A 25,937-nucleotide genomic window follows, 5' to 3' on the forward strand; every position below is an offset into this window, starting at 1 on the left:
TGCATGTCTTGAGTTCGGGCCGAATGACTCGAAAGTCATTCTCAGACCGAGACACGGTTACATCCCCAAAGCGATTGGAACCCCGTTTAGGGCACAAGTTATGTCCCTCTCGGCTCTGCCAGCATCCGACAGTGGGGACAGTGATAACCTCCTATGCCCTGTCCGGGCGCTGAGAGTTTACATCACGCGCTCCGCCGCTTTCAGGCGTTCAGAGCAGCTCTTTGTTTCCTTCGGCGGACGCACCAAGGGTCTTGCCGCCTCGAAACAGAGCTTGTCCAGGTGGATAGTGGACGCGATAGCAGCAGCTTATGCCTCCAGACACCTGCAGTGCCCTCTGGGCATCAGAGCCCACTCCACTAGAGGCATGGCCTCGTCGTGGGCCTGGTCCAGCGGAATTTCTAATCACGGTATTTGTATGGCGGCGGGCTGGGCCTCCCCGTCAACATTCGTGAGGTTTTATAACCTGGAAGTTCCTGCCCTACAGGCAAAAATACTGTCAGCATAAGTGACATGTATGCTCTTCCCATTTCTCGTGTGCAGACTACGTTCATATGCTGGCGCTATTCTGGTACTATACTCAGGGTGAAGTGTTTGACTCAGACCGGCTGATCCGCTCTGTTTCCTATTTCCCGTTACGCGCTGTTGTCGGTGCTGGCCCGCGCTGCTGGCCGCCCCTTTATTATTCTCTGTCGCGCGGGAATTTTTCCCTTCATGTGAGACCGACTATGTCGTTTTTCTCCTACCCTTATGAGTGCTTATGTACTGTATGGGCTCGCTCTGCCGGCCCTACTGTTTGTACTGTTATATGTTTATAGACCGGCCGCGCCGCTCTATTTCATATGCTGCATGAAGTGCCTGTACTGCGCTGGCCCGTCTCTCCGACCGGCCACATTTCCCAGCAGAGTGTTTTCCCCGGTTTCCCTGGGATTCATGGGCTGGATGCTCGGCGCACACGGCGTTGACAAAGGGTTCCCGATGCGTAAGCTAACCTTACGCAATACGAGAGACCTCTCGTAAGAGAACGTACTCGGTTACTAATGTAACCTCGGTTCTCTCTAGAAGAGGGAACGAGTATTGCGTAACCTGCCGTGTCGCGCCACGAGCTTTTGCGCTTCAGACTGCGAAAACCAGAATTTTAGCCTATGAGCGCTGAATATATACACGCTGGCCACACCCATTCTGACGGTTAGAAGGGTGTGGAGGGCGCGAAGCGCCCTCATTGGTTGCTGCGTTCAGAGCGCTCACCGATACGCTTAAGCAGTTGCCGCCAAGCAGCCAATGAGCACGCTTATACAGCCTGCCTAGGTCTGTCGGCTGCTGCACTGCGTTGACAATGTATACAAAATTAAGGATAATTTTTTGGCTTCAGATCTCGAAGAAAGAAGACTTTCCCGATGCGTAAGCTAACCTTACGCAATACTCGTTCCCTCTTCTAGAGAGAACCGAGGTTACATTAGTAACCGAGTACGATTTTTTGCATGTCCAGATTTTAGCCAGATGGGTCTGGACGGCAAAAAACACATGTAATCTGATTTTTTTCAAATCTGATTCAAATCACATATGGAGGTGGTTTGAAATGCGATTCCAATCAGATTCTTACAGATACATCTCAGTCTGGACGTTCTGGCTGCTCAAATCATATTTCAAATTGTCTTTTGCATCACTCTTAACACGACACACAACAATAACTCCAAAACTTGTGACGGAAATACCGGAAGTATTCATACGGTGTTCAAATGGTATGTCATACGTGGGTATGCCTAAGTCATTATCAAAGCAACCCACACAGATAGATTGCTTATGTCTGGACACACAAATCGTATTTGATCACTTGCAATTAATAGTGCGGACAGTCAGCCTAAAAAGAAAAAAAATCAGATTTGCCTGCAGTCTGAACACAGCCTAAGGCACAGACGGGACAGAACTAATTGTATAAATTTATGTAACAAATGATCAAAATTGCTAAATATAGATAATACATACAGAGATTAAATGGAGTGATTCAATATGAGAGTGACGTGTCAGGCCTAGACATTCTAATGGCAGACAAGGAGACATAAATATAAATAAAGTTCCAATGAGAATTTAATTGCCTTTGTTCAGCAGGCATGAAAGCAGGGCAGTGGTTCCTCTATTTAATTAACCATGAACAAGACAAGCATTAAAGGATGTTTACAACAAGTGGACAACAGAGGTTAAGTGCAAGAAAGTGCAGTGAAGATCTTGAGATTTTGACATAATGACACTCAATTAATACATGATGGGCCCTATCTTGCACCCAGCGCAATTGACTTTGTACACCGACGCATGTATCATTCCTATTTTGCACCCGCGCAAAGCGCGTTTTTTCCTCCACAGAAGCACGTCGCTAAACTAGGGAATGAACTTGCGCTCCCTGGGCGGTTCAGCGCAAAAAAGGAGGCGTGTTCCAGCGCAAACGTTCCTTCATGCTATTTTGCAGGTTTAGAAAACAGTTGCGCCACTAACCAGGAAAAAATGGTTTAAAGTCAGTGGCGCGTTGCGCATGTTATTCATATGCTATTTTAAGGGCGCATGCTTGGCCATAATCAATGTAGCGTGTGCACAACGCGCATACACTTTGATTCTCTCATCTACACAGAAGCAGCCGTTTTCATTTTTGCAAATCATACATTATTACGATAGATAGATAGATAGATAGATAGATAGATAGATAGATAGATAGATAATTTATTATAAAAGCATACATCTAGCTTACACATTTACCCAAATTATCATACGCCTTTTTAACCGAAGTTAATTTGGGTGGGTTTCTCCATCCCCAACGTCCCTGACGAGAGCGTTGCTCTCCTCGGCTGTGAACCGCTCCTCGCGTGCGTCTGGCAAACCCGCCGTTATAATAGGAATCCGCTATAGAACAAGCGCGCCTGCTCTTAAAGGGAATGTGAGATGACGCTCTGATTGGTTTATTTCACGTTACGCCCAAACCACACCTATGAATAATGAAGCTCTTCAGACCAACCCATTTTAGATTTGCGCCTGGCGCAAGAGTCATTTATCCCGCCGGGAAAATAGCAACAGCGCCAAGACCCGCCCACAAAGTTACTTGCGCTTTGCGCGTTGACACTTGCGTTTCAGATCGTTAAAATAGGGCCCGATATGACATTCATTCTGGGAAAAGTGCGTAAATCATATCTTTTCAAAATTGGTTCTTAAATCTCTGCGATCAAGGGTGTACTATTGTGACATGGGGCCAAGAAAAGATGCTGTGATTACATATGCTCATGATTTAATCTGATCCTGGGTCAGATTAAACTGACCCTCATTTAAGCAAAACCTCAAATACACAGCCATGCATTTGCAGTGTGGCAGCTAAGGTTTGACGTGCGTTTTCCTCAGCGTGAGCTGTGATGTCCAATTTGCTAAATGATTCTAATGAACAGGTTCTTTTTAAGTCAGTTGAAAAGATTCAAAATCCTCAGTTCATTTTTTTTTTCTGGATTAGAATTTACATAGTCACTTATATATTCCAGAAGAAGTTATTGAAATCATTATTTAACCAGATATCACACCAATGCCTATATATGGCAATTTGAAACAGAGCACTGATATCATGGGTTTTATATTATATAGCTGTTTTATTGAGGTTATCACACTAACCATATGGTTAGTTCAAACTGCTCCCAGTGCAGTTTAGGCAATCAGAGGTGACATGTTTGGTTTACCCTACATCTATGACCCACCACACGAGTACTGACAGGTGGAGGGGAAATGTCATGATATAAACATGCTCTGTATTTTCTACACCATACTTTCCCTCAAACCACTCTCATTTCTTCTAAAGCAGAGCCAGGGTTTCTCATGGCTGTGTTTAGCAATTCAAAACAGGACAGCTTTCTTCTAAGGTCACCCCAGAGAAGATGTGTGGAAAAGGCATTATGTGCCTGGACCATTACCATCACATTCTGCATCGCCGTGACATTTTATGGCTTCATTAGGTACATTTGTTTTGAAAATGGTAAGAACGCATAATGAGATATGCAAAATAATGAGCGACATAAAAAAAAGCCAAAAGTGTGTACAGCTAACATAATTTTCCCTGACCAAACCATGAACCCAATGGCATATTTGATCTATTATTCACCTAGCTTCATTTCCCATGATTCAGTGTTTGCATGCATGTGCATAATATATATGTGTAAATTAAATTTATTTTCAGAGAAAGCATACTCACATAGTTCACTTAATGAACATACACATAGCTGAATGATATATGAGTAAAAAATGATCACACACAGGTTTTGCGCACAAATAATCTATATGTGAAGTCTCCCTACCCTAAACCTAACCATTTCTCAACAATAGGCAGGTAAATGTAGTAGTAATTTTAGATTACATGTAATGTAATTATATACATTTAATATGTATTTATATAAATGTAATTATATAAACATTTGTAAGTTCATGTTTGACTTTTTAGCAAGATTAATAAATAAATAAAAACACATTATTATTTTCAGTCATGGTTCAAATGCATAAATCAAAAGCTCATTTCCACAATGATCACCTTTCTTTAACTGCTTTACATAATTAAAGCATGAGAGAGTAGAAATGTGGGTGAAACGCTTAAGGAAGGTATAGAGTGGTGCAGAGATGATGTCAGAATTAGGAAGTCTAATTCCTTCAAGATTGTCATATGGGTTTTTATAATGTTTTTTTTTTTTTTTTTTTTTTTTCATTTGAGTAAAATAAATACTTGTGCAGCTTACATTGTAGAACAGAACGTCAAAATATCATCAAGATATGTTTACCACAAGCTTTATTTTAGTCATAAACTGAAAAATCCCCATTACAAATACCCTTAGGAAAAATCAAAGGAATCAATGGCGAATTAGTCTTCGGGGTTTTGACGTCATCCCTGCACCACTCTATTACAGGGATCTGTTAGTATATCTACTAAATGTCAGTGTTCCGTCTTTTGGTCTTTGTTTTACCACTGTCAGTTCTGAGATAAACCAAGGAAAAAGTCATTTGTCTTTCTGCACACATGATATGGACAACAAAGTGAATACAAATGAGTCTGGTCACTAGTTGGACATCTAATGACTGCTACAGTGCCATGACCTGAATGGCCCTCATTAAGGTATCTATCACCTGTCTGCTCTGTTTGTGTGCTTTTGAATGTGATTTTAAATCTAATCCATCAAAATAAACAGCAAATTTGGCGTCATTACAGGCTTGTGCTGGTGTGTGCGTGCATACCGTACATTGATTCAGAAGGCCTACAAGGGTGAGCGATTAGCCATTAACAGACTGATGTTAATGGGTAAACAGAAGGAAAATTCACTGATTGTATGTATTATGAGATAAAAAAGGGAGATATATATTAAGTTCATATCTGCAAGTAGAATACAATATTTCAATACAATATTTCCTTCAGTGACATTTTGAGAGTTGACATAATTGCTGTTGTGGTATATAGGATGTCTCACCCCAGTATATGGCTCGGCTTTATGGATATGCAGCATTAATTGAATACAGCAGCTCGTTAGAGCTATAGTCACACTGTTTTACTGAGGCCATCATAGAGATGCATGAATAATACATTCACAAAAAAATCCACAACGATGAATTAAGGCTCTATAGCATGAGACTTTCCCACTGCAGACAGCAAAGCAGAGTTTCCCCTCATCTAACACATTAGATAAATCCAGTGAAAACTGCACAAAGCCAATAAACGTACAGGTAAGACACATCAGATAAAGTTTCATCTCATGGTCTGAAGAGTGAGACCCTTCTGACATATGAACCCACAGCTTTAACTTTCATAATCCAGTTTATTCATTATTCTTCCTGAATCTGAAAAGAAAATGTGGAGTAATCATTACTGTAAAGAAGCTGAATAACCTCTGACACTACAGATAAATAATGCATGATCAATAGTTTCAGAAAAATAGATTTCCAACCAGCATCTATGAATTTTGTATAATCTCATGAGCATGTTTCTTGGTCCAGCAACACTAAAAGAAGCATAAGACGAAAATAAATAAATAAAAACATTACAAAATATATTATACATTGCACTAAAGAGTAGGCCTATATATTGTATATGCACTATACATTACAGATATATTTTATTATACAATGATACAATGTTAATGAAAGGTTTAACTATATAAACATTGTTATATTGGAAAATATTACGTTATGTGTGATACAGCTACATATGCTATTTCACTGTGATCTTTATATGTAATATAGCTATTTTATTCATTAAAAAATATTAGAACATAACAATAATAATAATATATATATATATATATATTTTTTTTTTTTTTTTCCTGGAATAGCAATGAATCAAAGATTAAACTGAAAAGTTGAACATGAATTAGCTCATGGTCCATTTTTGCTTTAAGGACAGCAGCACTTGAGCTGCATGAATTCCACATTTGTGAAAAAACCTTATAATCATGTCTAGCTTAGAGAAGAGATAATGTTATTTTCCTAATGTGCAATTCTATGTCTCACACAGGACCCAGCCAGCTGTGACTGCTGTCGGAGTCGTTTCATTACCAGTGGGTTTCGTGCCTCAGCAAATGTCACCGATTCGAGCCCAAGTCAGATCAATCTGGGAGGAGGATACATTTCTGTCACATCGATGAAGGGCTGTGCTGAGCACTGGAGAGGATGTGAGAGCAGGAGAAGCGGAGGAACTCTGTCCTATCAGATTGTGTTAGTGCAGGCATTTAAAAATGTTCTTCCCTATTACTGTCTGGGTTTGCAGAGCGAGATAATGGCATTCTCCTTATGCAGGGGATCTGTGCTCAAGGTTTAAATGGATGGAATAGACAATGGATTTCCAATTATGAATCTCAAAAGACATAAAAGAAAAACAATAAAAAATAATTTAGGCTGAAACAAATGATAAAAACAGAGCATAAACTGTTTCCAAGAATTTAATCTCTGTGGTTCTATAATTGAATGCAGTGAGTATCGGCCTATGCATTCTAATGGATTGTGAAGAAAGAGTAATTCATTTACAGTATAAAAAATAAAACGTAAAAATAAAAACAGGTACCTCCACAAAAAACAAACATAATGTATTCACTATTGTACACATTTCGGAAACAGAGTCTCTTAGTCTCCAGTTCTCAAGTTCAATCCACTGGCTCAATGATCATTTTTCAAGTTCAACTAACTGATTAAATGATCTGATTCACAAGTTCAACTTACATTGACTGGATCTGTCTCGAGTTCAACTCAATGATCCAGTTCTGAAGATTCAGTGATCCACTTCATAAACTGACTCAATGATCTGATTCACAAGTTCAATGCTCTCGTTCTTGAATTCAATTTATTTCCTCAATGACCCAATTCATAAGTTAAGCTTACTGACTCACTGTTACAGTTCTCACGCACACCTCACTAATTCAGTGATCAATTCATTAGTTTGGCTCACTGATTCAATTATGTAATTAAAAAAATCAACTCATTAATTCAGTTAATAGTCATTAAATGACTTTTAAAAAACTCCACAAAAAGAACAGGCTGCGCATACAGTATATTTTTTGACAGCTGTCTCCAAAGCATTTACCTTCATCAAGTCAGATTCACATGGCAGAGGTACTTCCTTTGGGGTGGATGAATGCTGGGTATTTCTTTACATGCTGCAGTAATACTGAAAAAACAAACTGCATTTGATGAGCCAGAATTTCTTTGCACAGCTCACATGAGATTCTGAGGCACCGAAAGAAGGTGTGCACCCCTGCTAAAACGCTGATGGCTGAAATATCTGGAACAAGAGGTGTGGAAGAGTTGTCTGTCCAGTTAGGCAGGGAGAGGGAAAGGCGATCTCTAATAAGGTCCACAGAGACACCTGCCTTTTAAAGTACACTCACTTAACCTCACATCCATACTCATACAGTTGTCAGCTCAGACACACGATTTGACCCATTCTGTTCTTTACCACACTTCAGAATGTGTGTGAGAATGTGACTGTAGTTTGTCTCTACAATTCAGAAAGGTCAGAGAGGTGTGCGTTATTTACCTATGCTGCAGCTACTTTTGACCTGCTACTAATTGCTTCCCTGCAGTCATTAAACATGCCCCACTGCCTCATGGGAATCACTGAATGCGTATAGCCCAAATTTAGGGAAATTATTATCAGTCAATTTGGATTGTATTTCTGGTCAGTGAACTCCAAATATTTTGTCAAATTTTTTTTTTAAAACTAAGAGGATGCCTTTAGAATGTTTGTGCTTACGTAGTTTCATAACATAACCTTGCTCAAGTAATGGGGTGCTGGTGCTCGGTATCCTGTCTGAGATTACCCTCAAAACCAGAAATGAAAGCTTTAGCGTAAATTCTGCCAAGAAGACTCATTTCACTTATTACCTTCTGTCCAATCGTGTTCTAATACTTGTAGTATAAAAGATCGGTACTTACACATGTCTGAGTTCGCAGATGCTGACGCCAACATTCACCTACATCCTCCCCACCACCACCAGGATGGTCCCTTCCTAATACCTCCCAGGGGGTCGGCTGCGCCTGTCTTCATCTTCAGGCAGGATATGTAGATTCCGTTACCCTCGGTTTGCGAGCTACAGACACCAATATCACAATACTTGCTTGCTAGGCTGTTAATAAATGCATGCTTGTCACGTTATTTTACCTATCGAGTCTTTCTGGTAGAACTGATTATATGTTCAAAACAAATCTATAATTGAAAAAAGCTAACAAAAAAATAGCAATATTAGTGTAGCGCACAGTAAATATGAGTGATAATATTGTGATTTTTTGTGCGAGGGCTGAAAAAGATATTACTTTTATTAAGTTATTGATTGTGCTTCCACTTGAAGCAGACACACACACGTTACAATACCCGGGGGAAAAAAAAGTAAAATCAGGAAGCTTATGTTGGGATACTTTAGATTTTTTTATTTTTTATTTTTTTTTATCATAGCTTGATTTTCTTTTTTAAGAGTAAGTGTCTCTGCACTAGTAACACTTCTTATATATTTCAAACATGTTCTCAGATTCTTAAAGATATATATACAGTATATATATATATATATATATATATATATATACATATATGTGTGTGTGTGTGTAGTGAAAGATGATGAAAACCTAATCAAACACCATGAACAAGCTGTTTGAGCTTGTTAGGGTGCTGTACGGTGTAGCAGAGACCTGGAGCACTATTGATTTTCCATGTGTACCGTCACCGGCTGCAATCATGGGAACAACCCTGAGAGATCAGGAGAGGTTTGAAGGTTGCAAGGTTAGCGAGATTGTCCCAATTGCTGCTGGTAATTAAGAGCAGGACTATCAGAACAGTACAAATCATGGAGAGGAGGGGGCACTGTCCTTTCAGATTACACATTAATCCACCAGACATATGTGGCAGCCTCCCTTCCACCCCTTTCCAAAGAGTTCTTTCAGAGAACACTGTGTCCCTCTGTATTACTGCCATGAGGACAGACAAAAGGAAATTCTGCCACACAAAACCTATGTTGTTTTAGTCTCTGAATTTCAAAATATATAAATAATGAAAGATACACATTTACAGAGAAAAAAAATCATCTGCATAATTCACCTGACTCACAGATATCTATTTAAAAGCCCAGAATAGCATTTAGAGCACACATTGAATTAAACAGCATTAAATGCATTTGTTTATTTTATGTGCAAGTTATAATAAGCAGCATAATGGCGGAGGACGGCATTTGGGATGGGCCACAATCTCTTCTTCTTCTGAATATCATCCTGTCTACTGGCAGACATGAAGCTGTCTCCAAACAGACATGGCAATGCAATGTGGCACATCTCCAGCCCGTAACCTCTTCCACTCTCTTTCTATCCATCTAATACTGAACTGGAGTCACTCACTTCCTTAATCTTTTATGAATTTATTTGCAAGCAAATCTATGAGCAACAAGAGCGTGTGTTTTACCAATGAGTGTTTATTGTGTGGCAAATAATGCATTAGCCACTTTCGAGATTTTTGTATAATGCAAGCAACCAAGCCAAACTTAGAGCCTTGAGCTCTTGAAAGAAGGCCAAAAGACATATTTGAGACAAAACACATCACATGATGTGACAGTAGGGAAATGCAGAAAAGATAATTGTGTACTACAAATGAGGTATTCTGTCACATACAGATATTCTGTAATACAATTCAAGTTTGAACATATAGCAATTAACTTTACCCATTCATGCATGTTTTGTCTGGATTATTGTTTTTGTTTAATTTATATATACTGGTTGTGTGCTATAATACAATTAAGTATCAGTTATGTCTAACACTTCCAAAAGAACACAGAATATAATTATAGTAGAGGAACTACTTAGGTCATTCCTTTCATGCAGTACCTTTTGAAATCTCTAACTTGTAAAGAAAATACTTTAAGGGTTTACTTTCTTTAAAAGGGTAAACCAGACTTTGAGAAATGACAGGATGGAATTAAAAATCTAAACTTAATTTAGAGTTTGCTTACATGACAGAGTCAGCAAAGTTAATTGTAATATTTATTTAACCATCTTTTAAAATGTTGACAATGTTATACTGATTTCTGTAGTTTTATCAAAGTTCAATTTAAAGATGAAATGAGGCGAAACATTTATTACCACATTACATCACAGAATTCATCAAATCCATCACTAATATTTCCAATGTTTGTATTGTTATTTTATGTCTTAGTTAAAAAGGCATTACAAAAGACTAAAGATGGTGATTGAAGTGATAGAAACTACACATTGCAACATAAATATTTCCAAGAAAACATGCTACATGCTTTCTTTAACAAATATTTGATTAGAGAGAGAGAGAGAGAGAGAGAGAGAGAGAGAGAGAGAGAGAGAGAGAGAGAGAGAGAGAGAGAGAGAGAGAGAGAGAGAGAGAGAGAGAGAGAGAGAGAGACCGAGAGAGAGAGAGAGAGAGAAGAAGCTCCTGGGATATTTTTAATAGATTTCCATTTTTTATGTTTGAAGTTGCCAAGAACCTATGCTCAAAATATACTTTGTAAGATGAATGAGTTAACTAATGTCATAGAATGATAAAATTCCCATTGTCCTAAAAGAAAAATACAACCTAGGTCTGTATGATAATTATTTAATTAACCTATGCAACCCTTTGTCTAATCTATGGCACAGAGGTTTCATACATTGTGACTAAACACACTCTAAAAATGCTGGGTTGTTTCAACCCATGCTTGGGTCAAATATGGACAAACCCAGCCGTTGGTTTAATTTTTTAATTACATTTTTAAACACAGTGGTTGAGTTTTTACATATTTGACCCAAACATGTGTTGAAACAACCCAACATTTTTTTTAGAGTGCAAGTATATGTGCTGTTTTTGATGTTAGCCAGCCAGTCACTACACTTTTGTAAAATCCGGTGATTTGAAACAAAAACATCAGCTTAAAGTCTAAACCTGATATGTCATTTCTAGATCTGTATCAGACATACAGGATGATAAAATCAGACATACAGGATGATAAACAGTCTGACAAGGTAGCTTATTCTCTGAGGCTGGTGGGCTATAACTGTCACAGCAGAGGGGCCATAAAGCATCAGGTCCCATTAGGCTGAACTTCTACATTGATCCACACACTAACGAAAGCCGTTCACTCCGCTCACATGTCCAGATTTAAAATTTGCATGCCCTGCTGAAGGCCATCAGTGATTAATGCACTCATCCCTCATTGCGAGTGGTTACAGTACATACAGTGTCCGGCAACTACAATCTATTATCACGACTCAATCAGCAGACCCGGTTGGCATCACAGCCAGAGCTCATTTATTACTAATTAACTGAAATCAGTGACAGCTACGCAATAGCCACTTTGACGCTTCAAAAAGTTCATAAAGATATCCAAAAGAGTCCAGATTTTCTGAAGAGATACAATCGCATGATGAACAGATTGAATTTAGGCTTTTTATTCACATAAACTTTCATCATTCAAACTCACACATCCTCGAGAACCAATGAGGTTCATTATGGTGTGTTACGCAGCACGTTTGAGCTTCCGCAAGAACCAATGAGGTTTGTTCTCGCGTGTCAAGCAGGTTAAGTTGAACTTCATGATGTTCGCTGACCAATGTTTATATGGGAATAAAAGACTACAGTAAATTCATAAACTTTGGACTAACAGCTCAATTCATATGGATTAGTTTTACAGTCTCTTTATGAACTTTATGAAGCATCAAAGTGGTAGTTGCGTAGTGGTCAATGGAGGGACAGAAAGCTCTCAGATTTCATCAAAAAGATCTTCATTTGTGTTCCGTAGATGAACGAAAGTTGACATGATGCTCAGTGTTAATAAAAGAATTTTCATTTTTGGGTGAATTAACCATTTAAGTACTGTTAAAATCAGATACTCTAAGACTTTTACTCGATTCGTATTGGAATTGGTGACTTGTAAATTGTAATGAGTCATTTTTGCTGTAAGGTATCTTTACTTTTACTCAAGTATGGTTTTCAGGTACTCTACACCTCCGACTATAATTAACTTGTCTACTGTCAGTTCTTGGCCAACTGATCTCTTTACCAAACTACACTATAGTGTTGCAACAAAACTGGAAGTCAGAATTACGAAAAGGGAAAACAACAGAAGAAATTAAACTGACACTCCTATTACTTTCATAATAATAATAAATGTTTTTGTTTCCACAACCTCATAAATCATGGTGACTTAAATAAGCTAAAAATGTTTCTTCAAAACTGTGCTGTGTTTAATCACTACTTTCTGAATAACTCTATGTAACTCTTGTAAACCCATTTTCAATTTATGCATACAAATCACAAGGCTATTACATTAATATATACACATAATAATATACTGGATAATACTGGATAAACACATATACAGGCATCAAAGCTGAACTAGCAAGTGCTCTTGAGATATCAAGGGCCACAAAAAGTTTTATTAAGCCCTTAAATCTTCCCTAGAGGAATTAAGTTCCTCTCATTTAAGTGAGAAACAACCACTGCAGTGAGTGCAAATTGCCTCTGGAGCATCTGAGAACACTTGTGTTTGTTACGAGAGGAGAGGGACCTTAGAGGTGTAATGCATGCAAGAGTAGCTGCTGTTCTTGATCAGATTTGAGCTTGGTGACTCTTGACATCCTCAAACTGCATTGTTACTGCTTCTGAGTGCCATAACTTGTGATGACATGTAAACCTTTTTGTTTTTGAGTATTTTTGGGAGGCTTACTTACTTTGCTCCCAGATTTCCAGAGGCATTTGAATCTAAATTGATTTATTAATTTCATGTTGTATACCCACAGGAGTACCATACAGTCAGTAATGAAGAGACCATAGATTATTTGACTGAAGTGTCCCACAGGATTTGATATATTGATTACCCTAGAGGTCAAAGGTTTAAGAGGATCAACATTTATATTGCTATATCAGTATCAACAGCTTAATTGATTTGCCTGAGTGAGCCTGACACACTTACATGATTACATATAGATTATTGCTCCATACCCAACCAAAACCCAGTAATGTTGACAAATTTAATCTTGATTGATTTCTAAAAACAACAGGGTATTAATTTCCTTTGTGAATTTATTGCAGTGTGTTACAGTAATCATTTAACAATACTAACTTAAAAGATAAAACAAATGTTTATTATTCTATTGCTTGGTACATGTCAGTACAATTTTGGAGTACCACTATGTAAAATAATCCAGTCCGAGATCTGTTAAAAACTCTTTCAGGGTCCTAAATCTATCCATTTGGTCCATCCACCCTGCGATGACCAAATGCATTAAGCAGTTTTGTTCCTGATGTCACTATGACCTTTACTGGTGGAAAGATCAGGTCTCTAGGAAGGAGGCTGCAGGGTTATTACCCTCTCGAGGAGCTTGTCTGGCCAGCCTTTGATTGTTGGAGGGAGTTAATGAGGCATGAGCTAGAGGAGGGTCATTTTTATTTAATGACTGGGGTGTTACCTCATTCTCCTGTCACCAAATACTGATCTGATCTACAGCTCCATAAACTGCAGAATAAAGACATTACCAGAGAAGTGGGACAGCATCTTCTGAGCATGCTAAAATTCTTCTATCATCTATGAATATAGTGTTGCAGTCATTAATTTATGCTTTTCATAGTTGCTTAACTGAACACATATTGGCTAAACACACAGTGAACCCAAGACAGCCAAAATCCCTTAAAAGGATACTCCACTTTTTTTGGAAATAGGCTCATTTTACAACTCCCCCAGAGTTAAACAGTTGAGTTTTACCGTTTTCGAATCCATTCAGCCTAACTCCGGGTCTGGCGGTACCACTTTTAGCATAGCTTAGCATAGATCATTGAATCGGACAAGACCATTAGCATCTCTCTCAAAAAAAATGACCAAAGAGTTTCGATATTTTTCCTATTTAAAACTTGACTCTTCTGTAGTTACATCGTGTACTAAGACAGACGGAAAATGAAAAGTTGTGATTTTCTAGGCTGATATGGCTAGGAATTATACTCTCATTCCTGCGTAATAATCAAGAAACTTTGCTGCCATACCATGAGTCCAGCAGGCGTAATGATATGATGCAGCGCCTGAAAATAGTCCCCAGCTCGGTAACTTCCAAGGTGACCGGGACTAAGTTTGTCTAACCTATTAGACCTATTTTCAGGCGCTGCATCATATCATTACACCTGCTGGACTCATGGTTCCAAAAAAAGTGGAGTATCCCTTTAAAGGCAAGTCAATGGACTCAGCAGCCATCTTGGAAATTATACTCGGCAGGCCTATGCAGGCTATTGGCAAAGGGAGGTATAGCTCATCTGCTTGAATGAAAGAAAATCAAACCTCCAAAACTATTTGAAATACATTATTCAAACGTAATCTTGACTATGTATATCATAAATTGTGCTTCTTTAACTCAAATGTGCATTCTAGAGTAAACAATGTCTCAAAAAGGTATCAAAAAGGTGATTGGATGCTTTAAGATGGGACATTCAATAAAGCCATGAGGAACTCTATTCAGAGTCTAACAGAGAAACCATTTAAATCCAGGTGTTTTCAGTATACACTTGCCTAATTATGCAGGTAATCTTGAATACATGGCATTTTTCAAGCACAAGTTAAACCATGGAGCTCACAGGAGAAACATCCCTGTGGCGATATTTAAAAAGATGAACATGGCAATGCTTTATTATGTTGGTTGTTGAATATATCGCAGTATTTCATTCCAACCAGCGAGTACATGGTACAAAAAGGTTAATTCTCTATCGCATTTGAAAACAATGTACCCACCTACACTAAAACCTAGCCTACAGTAAATATAACTGATAGTGTTAACAAAAGCAAATGTGAGATAAAAAAAAAAGCATTTGATCAAGCAAACTTGCCATTTTAGTTTGATTTTACAAGACTTTGAGTTCTTTGATCATTCAGCTCCATGCATTGCAAGTGCAATACTGTACAGGGTAAGCTAACAAGAGTTTAATATGTCAGAAAGCCATGATACAAATGAAGCTGGTTGTGTGATTCAAATATAAAAATGTATTAGTTTACACATCATCCATACTGTATGGTCAAAGTGTTTTGAGGTCATAAAGTAGTACTGTGCAAGGATCGGTGCAAAAAAGTCTTTATTAATCAATAATCTGTCTCTGTAATCATAATTTCTGTGAAAAGGAATACAATTTTACTGCCACTAGTGTTCATTTCATCTGGACACTGCAGAGAATTGTAGGTAGAGGCACATTTTTCCAATGAGCCTATGTTGAATTAAACCAAAATGCAGACTTAGCAAGTCAAAAGGTCTCTTGCTATAGTGCAAGGAAATTCTGACAAAAAAAATAAATAAAAAAAAATAATTTTTTTGTGTGGATTAGCATGGAGAGATATTTTGCACACTGCTCAAGAAGATTGGAGTATCCAGAAATATTTTGTGGGTTAAAAAAAAAAAAAAAAAAATGGTCCAAATGGTCAAGAAAATGGTATCAGCTGCAAATGTGAATATTTCAAATAATAGGCCTACATTCACAAGTCCATTTGATAAATTGATACAGAGAGCAACAACTAGAATGCACATAGCAAAAATCAAAAGGTGATTTTTCATAAATGTCTATTTTAAATGGACTTTTCTCTAGAAAGTAAAAGTGAATATACAGGTCCTCAGTTGGAGAATAACTGTCATTATGAGAACAAGATTTATTACCTAAGCTTTCTCTGTTCCATCCACAGCTTTAAAACTTTACCTTCTAGGGAAAATTCAACCTTGCATTGCAGTGCTTAGAGAAGATTCACTTGGTTTCACAGTTGTGCCAATATGTAAGTGCAAAGGTGAAGAAAGACACTAATCACCACAATCATTTGAAAACATATATCTCAGCAATTCAATGTGAAGGCCATGAACCGCTCTACAAGGTGTGAAATCGAGAGTACTCGCTACCAGGCAGAATATGAGAAAAAAGGAGGTCTGCTGGGAAGTCTTAACATGTTAATGGGGGTAACACCATTTCAATATAGCCTATGTTGCAGCAATGTAACTTTTATAGCAATGCTGTATGTTAATGAGGTGTCAAAACTTATACTGTATATATATCAACAAAGAACAAGCTTCTACCTTTATTTTTGTCTGACAGTTAATGTTTGATGTTAAAATAAATTGAAGTCGTATTTCCATACCAAGGTGATCTCATGGGTATTTATATGAAGTTTTTTTAACTAAGTTCGGGAGGAGCACGTTCAGATAATTAACACGAGTGGATAGCACTCAGCAATCAATGACAAGAAGGTATATATAGACTCAGCAGTCTTACCTCGATCCATTGACAGTTTGCAGCATCCCCCCACCACCCCTTCTCCACACTTCTAGTTCTACACACTTACATGGGGGGGGGGGGAGTACTCTGGGTTTGGGCTGAATTCCGAGCTCGGAGCCCTCCCTCCGGACAGCACGCCAAATACGCATTAAATCTTACTCCCTCAAAATTATATGTAAGTGTGAACTCGTGAAATATATTTTATTTAAAGTGTGGTTCCCATTCAGTCAGTCATGTTCGACATTATGTCGATACTGACATATTGGGGTCTCACTTGGGAGCCCTAATCACCTCTGAGTTGTAAAAACAGGCCAATGAATATTGTTGCGTGAGATTTGCATGCCGAGCCACTCTTACCCGGATCTCTAAAAGAGCTTGCCTACAAGAAGAGGTCTCTCTTGCGGATGAAAGGGCACATTCAGCGGTGTTTTACCATTCATAAAAGGGTTCCACAAACAATTTCAGAGGTTCCTGGGGCATATGGCATCTGCAGCCAAGGTAAGTCCCGAGATGGGCATGGCGCCGCATTACATTCCGTGTGACCATCATACCGATCTGTCACCGGACACTCAGCCCTTGCTTCTCCACTGGCAGGAGTGTTCTTAGAACATGTGTCCAGGCAAGCATGTTGCTCTGTACAAACAACACTGCAACGGTTTCGTGCATAAAACTCCAAGGCGGGGTACCCTCATGTTTCATGTCACAACTAGTCCACCATCTCCTCTGGAGTCAGCAGCGGCTTGGGTCTCTCTGCGCCATTTACATTCCGGGCAAGCTCAATAGTGTGGACGATGCTCTTTCATGACAGCTCATGGTTACGGGAGAGTGTAGACTCCATCCCCAGGAGGTCCAGATGTTCTGAAGTCGATTCGGGGACACACAGGTACACCTGTTTGCCTCCCAGGAGTCTTCCCACTGCCCGCTCTTTTATTCCCTGACCTAGGCAACCATCGGCACAGTCACGTTGGCACACAGCTGGCCCCAGGGCCTATGCAAATACGAGTTTCCCCCAGTGAGCCTGATTGCACAGACACTAGATAGTGGATGCCATTGCCAAGGCGTACCAGTCCCAAAGCGAGCCGTGCCCTCCTCAGAGTGAGGGCTCACTCCACCCGGGTTGTTGGCATGTGGGCCATTTGCAGAGCTGTGGGCTGGGCAGCATCTAATACATTCTACAATCTCCGGGTGGAGCCGGTTTCTTCCCATGTGTTGGGTACAAACATGTGCGAGCAATGTGCAGAAGGCAGGCTCTGTGTCTCGCTTGCAGGACCATTTCCCTCTAAGGAGCCTCAGGACCTACCTCAGAGATCTTCCATTTGTAGCACTGGCCATATGTGTATCTACCACATGTTACCTCCCTATGGGCAGATTGTGGCCTCCGTAGCATCCCTCTCCATTGGACTGGGTTCGCTTCCCCAGCGTTAATAACACTGGTCATGGCTGAAAAAAAATAAGATAAACATCAGTTTTGACTGTCTTCAGGGTAAGCCCTGTCCCTTCCATCCTGTTGGTATGGAGGACTATTTTTCCTTGGGCTTACCTGGGGTGCTATAGTTTTCGACTGTGTGAGGGCAGTTGCCAAAAGGGCATACTACAGCTTGCCAGCATCTGTGTCTCCAACACTCATAACATAGTTCAGTGTGCTTTCCATAGGGACCCCAATACGTCAGTATCAACGTAAAGTTTAACATGACTGACTGCATTAGAATGCCTCGATTACTGATGGAGGGAACAGAGATGTTTGGTCCCTCCTGCCACAACCCTGAACCACTGCTGAATAGCCGGGATCCCTGTCTCGGCTCTTCAGCAAAATCTGAATGAGTGAGTGTTAGCCGGCCTTATATACCCGAATGCATCAGTAACCGAGGAGTTCTACCACACGTACATTAACTTACGTTTCCATAGACACTAAAACATGCAAACATGCAATATAAATTATTTATATTAAAAAACGACATATTTATGTTTACAGACATACAATTGTATCTGAATCCTTATGTATGGATATAAAAATTGTGGTATTAATATCTTGATTCTATTGCATTCAATTGTCACATCAATGACATTATGTTTTCAGTCACATTTATTTAACAGTTTAATCATTTATGAAATTATAACATTTTACTCTGTTCTTTGTGACTTGCTGCAAACTCGTTTTGCATAATGTTAAACAAGACACTTAAACCTTAAATTAATTGCATTTCTGTAATCATTTAACCATTATTTATCATGTGATATTTATTTTGTTTGCCGTGGAATACCTGTTTTGTACCTGTAAATGTTACGTATTAATACCTACTTATTTACAATGAGACCAGGCTGGCCATACATGAACCACCATATCTACTGGATGCAGGAGATCCCAAACTGTGAGAAAACCACTGGGACATAAAACCCCCATGTGTCCTTGTTAGTGGCATCTATGACAATGCTTCAGCCTTTGACATCTAAACAGTCAGTATCATAGAATATATAGTTAACTGTCTTTGAAATAAGAAATAGATAAAGAATTATATTAATAATAACAATGGCTCTACATACATTTAATGCACATTTAAAAACTTGTTTTAAAATATGTTGAATAAATGATGATTATAGGATGTCATGCATTGTTATTTATTCAATTGTGGTAAAAATACTTGGAAAAACTTCATATCAAACTTGGATCAAAACATATTTCTCCCATCTCACGGTTAGTACGACTGACAGTAGAGATCCAATATAACCACATGAGTTATAGAAATTGATTTTTTTAGAATGAAGTTACATCTTTTAACTTCACCATCTATCACAGCTGGCCAAGTCTCTGGAGGTCCCACAAAATCCAATAAACCTTATGGAGACTTTTTCTACTGGTGTGACAGAACTTTATGAGAAAAACAGTGCTCATAAAGATGAGAAATAAAATGGCCATGGGAGTATGATCACATAGAGAATACTATTTAATAAACATAATATCATAAAGGCATAATGAAGCAATTCTTAGCCGTAATGTCCTAATGAAGTCATAATGGAGCAATGATTTTGGAACCAATCATTAAAGTCAATTAGCATTAAACAGCACAAACTAACAAAACAAATGTATATTTCAATTGTACCGTATCAAATTGTCTGCTTACAGCTCTAGGTTGACAGGACAATGCTCAAGGCATATTAAGAATGAGCAAGCATTATGGGCTCTGGAAAAGAGTAGAGGAGTGGTTGCCCAGGAAACGGCTTATGCAGCAAATCTGAAGGTTAATAAACTAAAGCCTGGGCATGGTGAAAATGCTCACTCCGGAGAGAGCGAATTATATGGAATGAGATCTGATCCGAATGCGTGACCACCCTTGAGAAATTGACTTTGGTTATTGGTTAGGTCCCATTTACACAGGCAGCATAGAGGGAAGAGCATATATCAGGCTGATTTGTCATCGACAGGCACACAGACAGGCACACAATGGCTGTCTTTTTTATGTGAATTCACAGAAATAAGAACGATCATACATTTTTTACATAGTTCAAGGGGGGCGGGGGGATATCATGGAACATTTATTTTATTTTTTAAATAAGAGATTGATACTACGCAGAAAAAAATTGCTCATTCATAAACCAGCATGGTTATGACATCACAAGCACATTAACATATCTCCACCTACAATTAAATATTAACGCCAATTCACTATTCAGTCAGAATGATGTGATGAACAACAGTGTAAACTGTCATAATGGGAAGGTTAGTAATCATACAATTCTTTTTCATCTATATGTTTCAGAGGTACAGTAGACTTTTAAATTCAAAACTGCTGAGAAAAAAATTATATTTCCATACCATATGTAATTGACAAGTTTGTTATACACAACCAAATGGAATTTCATTCATGTTGCACTGACAAAAGAAAAAGTGCAAAAAGTTTGGAAAGTTGGCATCTTATCTACCTCTAGCCCAAGTATGACCTTAGTTTCCTGTTTACACTCAGTGCATTTGGGGTCTATATGACCCCAAAGATGCACAGAGCTTTTGTACAAGAAATATACATTTTAATAATACAAATTATATATCATTTTTTTCGTTTACTTCTCATCTATATTTTTATGCTGTGTTTTGGGGGATATGAAGTACTTTTTTACCTATTTACTGCAAAATTCCTGAACTACACCATTAGCATACGTATGAAATATAACATTTTTATGAAAAAAACACATTTATGATGATCAAATTTAAATATGAGTGGTTTCTGGATATTGATCTAGGCGTTAGATGCAGAATTCTGCCATCTGCTGGTTAGATGTGTTTTTGTAGATAATATAGTTTTAGCCACAAAGTGTAATTACCATATACTTCCAGCAGAGGCCCCATAGAGATCCATTCATTTTTCTGGATGTGACTTATTGCTCTTATAACAGCTTTTTTTTATGAATTATATATTTAAACATTTAAAAATACATTAAATCAGTATTTTGTCAAAGTTTAGACATTTTTTTTTTGTTATTTGAGGTCTTTTGAAGTGTCTTGTTATTGCAATAATGCTATATAAATTTGCAATAATGTCACATAAGTTGCCACTAAAAGAAACTACTTGATTGCAATTGCATATTATTTCAATAATCGAAATGTATAAAATAATTAACTTTAGAATAAGAAATTCATTTTTAAAAAGTAAAAAAAAAAAAAGTAAAAACAACAACAACAAAAAAAAACAGCTATAGGCAGATAGGAATAGGAGTGAAGAGTAAACACTGTGTGTCTGTGTGTGTTTGTGTGCATGCAAGTGCATGTGTGTGTGTGTGTGTAATCATGCTCATTCCACTTTTTTTTTTCTCTAGTACCAGGCCTTCATTTATGTGTGAACATTTTTAGATTCATGCTGGAATTATTGATTTTATTTACCAATTTCACTAAAAATGCTCTCTTTTGCAGTCACACTTGTTTGTTTGTGTTTGTCTCTCTGTGTATGTTATCTGTGTGTAATCATGTTCTTTCCACGTTGCATTTGTGCTCTCATACCATACCTTCATTTATGTGTGAAATTTTTTAGATTTATGCAGAAATTATTGATTTTATTTCCCAATTTCTATAAAAATGCTCTCTATTGCAGTCACACCCTTTCTCTGTCTGTGTGTGTATTTGTGTCTGTGTGTGTGTGGGCGCATATGTGTGTGTGATAATGTTCATTCCACATTGCATTAGTGCTCTAGTACCAGGCCTTCATTTATGTGTGAGAATTTTCAGATTTATGCTGGAATTATTGATTTTATTTGTAAATTTCTATAAAAATGCTTTCTATTGGAGTCACACCTGTGTGTGTGTTTGTGTGCGTGAGCATGTGTGTGTGCAAGTGATCATGTTCGTTCCACATTGCATTTGTGCTCGAGTACCAGGACTTCAATGTGGTATTGAAATTTTCAGATTTATTCTGGATTTATAGATTTTTTTTGACAAATGAAAAATAAAAAAACATTTTTTTTCGATTTTCCCATTCATTTCAATGTGGGGTCATATTGACCCCAAAGGTCATGAGTGTGACTTTTTTTTTTACACACCTTTAGAACAACCGAATCAAGCCCAGTTTTTTTGTGTGTGCATAGATAGGTAATGTAGAAAAAGTCACCAAATTTTATTCCACTGAGATGAAGGGAACCATTTTTTTTAATGAAAGAAAAGTCGCTTGGGGTCATATTGACCCCAAAGCACAAATGAGGGCTAGAGAGTACAAATTACATTAAGGGAACATATTAGTAAACTACTAATTAGTTACTAATTAATACTAAAATAACCTTGAGATATGCATTTTAGGGATTGAAAGGGAGTACCTTTGAGGGTGCTGCACCAGCAACAAGCGAACTTTACAATTATTTCACTTTTTTCTGACATGTCTCAAAGAACAACATGGCAATTTTCAGTAACACTACATCATTATTGAATAACTACACAGGAACAAATGAGGATGCATATTAATATTCTAATAACTATTAACTAACAAGAAACTCTGATTAACAAATTAGTAAGTAATCGTGCTCAGTTGAATGAGGTACAGTAGTTCACTATTAGCTAATCAGAAACTCGTTTTTTTTTCATATGTACCAGAGGACTAACTAAAAAGCTACTACATACAGGTTCATAATTAATGTGAACATTGCAGAATATATACTTAATTCTAGTAAAGTAAAGTTCATAGTAACCCACTAGTAATGACTCAAGTGTTACCAAATCCGTCAGAAGACATTACTATATCCAAAACCTTACAAAAACTCAAAAGCTTACAATGATTTCAGTCATCATGTTCATAATAATGCGTTACTCATTTGTTCCTGTGTAGTTATTCATCAATGATGGAACAGTATTATAAAATGCTACCCAATTTTCTTTAGCCTTATGAATCTAAAAATGACTTCCCTTCAGAACGCCTGACAACAATCACATTTATTATACATAAAATTGTTACTTTAAACATGGTAAACTAATGCATGTGATGTAGAAATCAATGGCATTATATTGCTCACTTACATGCAACACAGAATCCAGCAAGTTTGCAGTCTCATGCAAAAAAGCAGCATGTTTACGGTCACAGTTGCATGCATTAGTATGCTTGCATTGGCGCGTTCCACGACGCTTTTTGTGTTCTTGAAAAACAAATTTACACAAGACAGGCAGGCAAGACTGCAAGTAAAGCTTGCTGCCTATCACATATTGTGTAAAACAGCTTTACGGATCAGAAATAAACCAAATCAAAACTGTTTTTGAAGCAAGAAACCTTGATTAACATCATGCCATGTCTTTAAGGGAAAGATCTTCCTTCTTTGTATCGGCACTGTCCAGACCAGAATCCTTTTCTTGGTGTAAAAGAGAGGGGAAAACAAAATGCAGGACCACATATAAAAGCTTTATTGCTCCAGCTATCCTTAGGGAGATTTTTATGATGTTAATGTGTTCAGTGGCTTGCGATTCCCCACCCCTGATATATTGTTGTTATTACGTTTCCATTTGTAACTGGAACGGTTGAGAAGTGGGCTTAGTGCCCTGAGTGTGATCTTACTGGAAGCAGTCCACATTTGAGATAACACCTCACATCAACCATCCAATCAGCTCTTTCCAACAGCCCAGCCAAGGAGTCCCCATCATAAGTTATGATCAATTATACATCCACCAATAACACTACTCACAAGACAAGCTGTGACCGTACAACGATTTGTTTGAAAGTGGTAATATGATTCATTATGAAAGCTACATAGGCATAACCTTTCATTTTTATGTAAACCATGGCATATTTAGCTTACACCCCATAAAAAGAAGGAATGAGAGCTAAAAAAGAAGGAGAACAACAGCATTTCACAGCATTTGAAGGAATGTGATTTATACAGGAAGCACACCTGATTCCCTATGAGCAAAATCGACAAAGTTGTTCTACCTTCATTTTCCCTCTTCCACTATGCAATTTCTCTGTCAATCTATGTCATTAGGGTGGCTATAAATCACGGTTTAATGACCCTTCTGCATGGAAAGAAACAATAAGCAACAGCTCCATCATTTCCTGTACAGCTTGGCTCATGCATGCCATACCAACCTTGATCCTTTCCAAACACCTTGTTGTAATCCAAACACCTGTTCGTACCACATATAGCCCCATAAACACAGATAAAACAGAATATAAGATGCATTTTAACGAAGGGGATTTACAATTACATCCTCATTGTATCTGCTCATGGACAGCAGATGTCTGTTTGACGTGAGCAGCCTTCAAATAGTCCAAAAGAAAAGGCCGTTCAAAGGAACACAGTGATCTGGAGCAGGATCTATCAGTTCCTTTTGGCAGAAAACTTAAAGAACAGAATGAAAGCTCTCAGAGACTTCTACAGTATGTGAAACTAAAAAGACAAAAAAAAAAAAAAAAAGCCAACATACTGGAAAAATGGCTGAGGATGTGCGATGAAGACCAGAAGGCTGTCTGGAAATGTGGCGTTTATGTGTGATGTCCTACTTTAGATTCTTCAGGGAAAATCGAACAGCTGTACAAGCATATATGAGAGACGGTTTGTCAACATGTCAATGAGAAAAATGTTCCCTCTGTTTTCCAAGCCCACGTGGTAATTCCTTAGCATAACGCGCAAACACCATTGGGTATGAAGACAAAGGCTCACACATTTAATCGACTTATCTTAGAGTATTCATATAGAGTTGACTAAATATCATAAATCTCACTGTGCCTGTACAGAAGAGTCACAGATGATGCTGTAAGAGGAAGTTCTTAGACATTAGGAAGGTGAGGGTCATTGGATTCATGTCATTACAGTAATAATTATGTAATAATTATTACATGGATAACCCCGTTCTTCACCTTGTTGTACACATATATAGTGGGAAAAAATAAGGTCATAAAAGTTTGGAACAATTTGAAAAACAAGTAAAAATACTTTGGCCAATCAATAGTTTTAGTCATATGCATAATTAATTGTAGCATATTAACGCAGTACATAATAATAATAATAATTCTAACTCTTGAAACTTTTTTTTTTATAATTAAAGTGAAGGTTATAAATAAAAATTTTAGATTCAAAAGGCAAGTATATATGCTCTGGTCCACTGGGCTCATATAAACAAATGCTAAATAAACATCTGACTTTTTATAGAAACACTTAAAATAAATTCCTTTTCTGCACCACCTGCAAAAGAGTGCAATAATGCTTAACAGCAAAATTCCCTATTTTCTATATAAAAAAACAGTTACTATCTACCTCAGTCTGAATCATATTAGGTGAACAATGCACTTGAAATATGTTTTCTGTCTAAAATCCAATTAAATGGAGCCTGGAAACTTTACAAACAGAAGCACAGATTCCAGCTCTCCCTGTGTGACTGGGTGTAAAGCCGCTCTGGTTGCCATGGTAATGGTGTGAGCGAGGGATGGGAACGCAGGTGTCAGTGAAGGATTTAAAGGCACATTTTACTGCATGCAGCAGATGCAGAAATAATGTAGAGCATTAAAAGCTATGGGCTGTAGCGACACGCATGCTTAATATGGACATGCTTTTTGGATGATAAAGACATAGGTCTGCGGCAAAGAGGATCACACACTTAATACTCTGGCATTCCTGTATAAAATACAAAGGTTTACAAATTTCTGTAGAATCATCAATACATAATCTTCTCCACACTTTCACACAAGCTGTTTTTCTCCATTACCCCACTGAGACTGAA

The sequence above is a fragment of the Squalius cephalus genome, assembly GCF_949319135.1.
Source record: "Squalius cephalus genome assembly, chromosome: 21".
In the NCBI taxonomy this organism is placed as follows: domain Eukaryota; kingdom Metazoa; phylum Chordata; class Actinopteri; order Cypriniformes; family Leuciscidae; genus Squalius; species Squalius cephalus.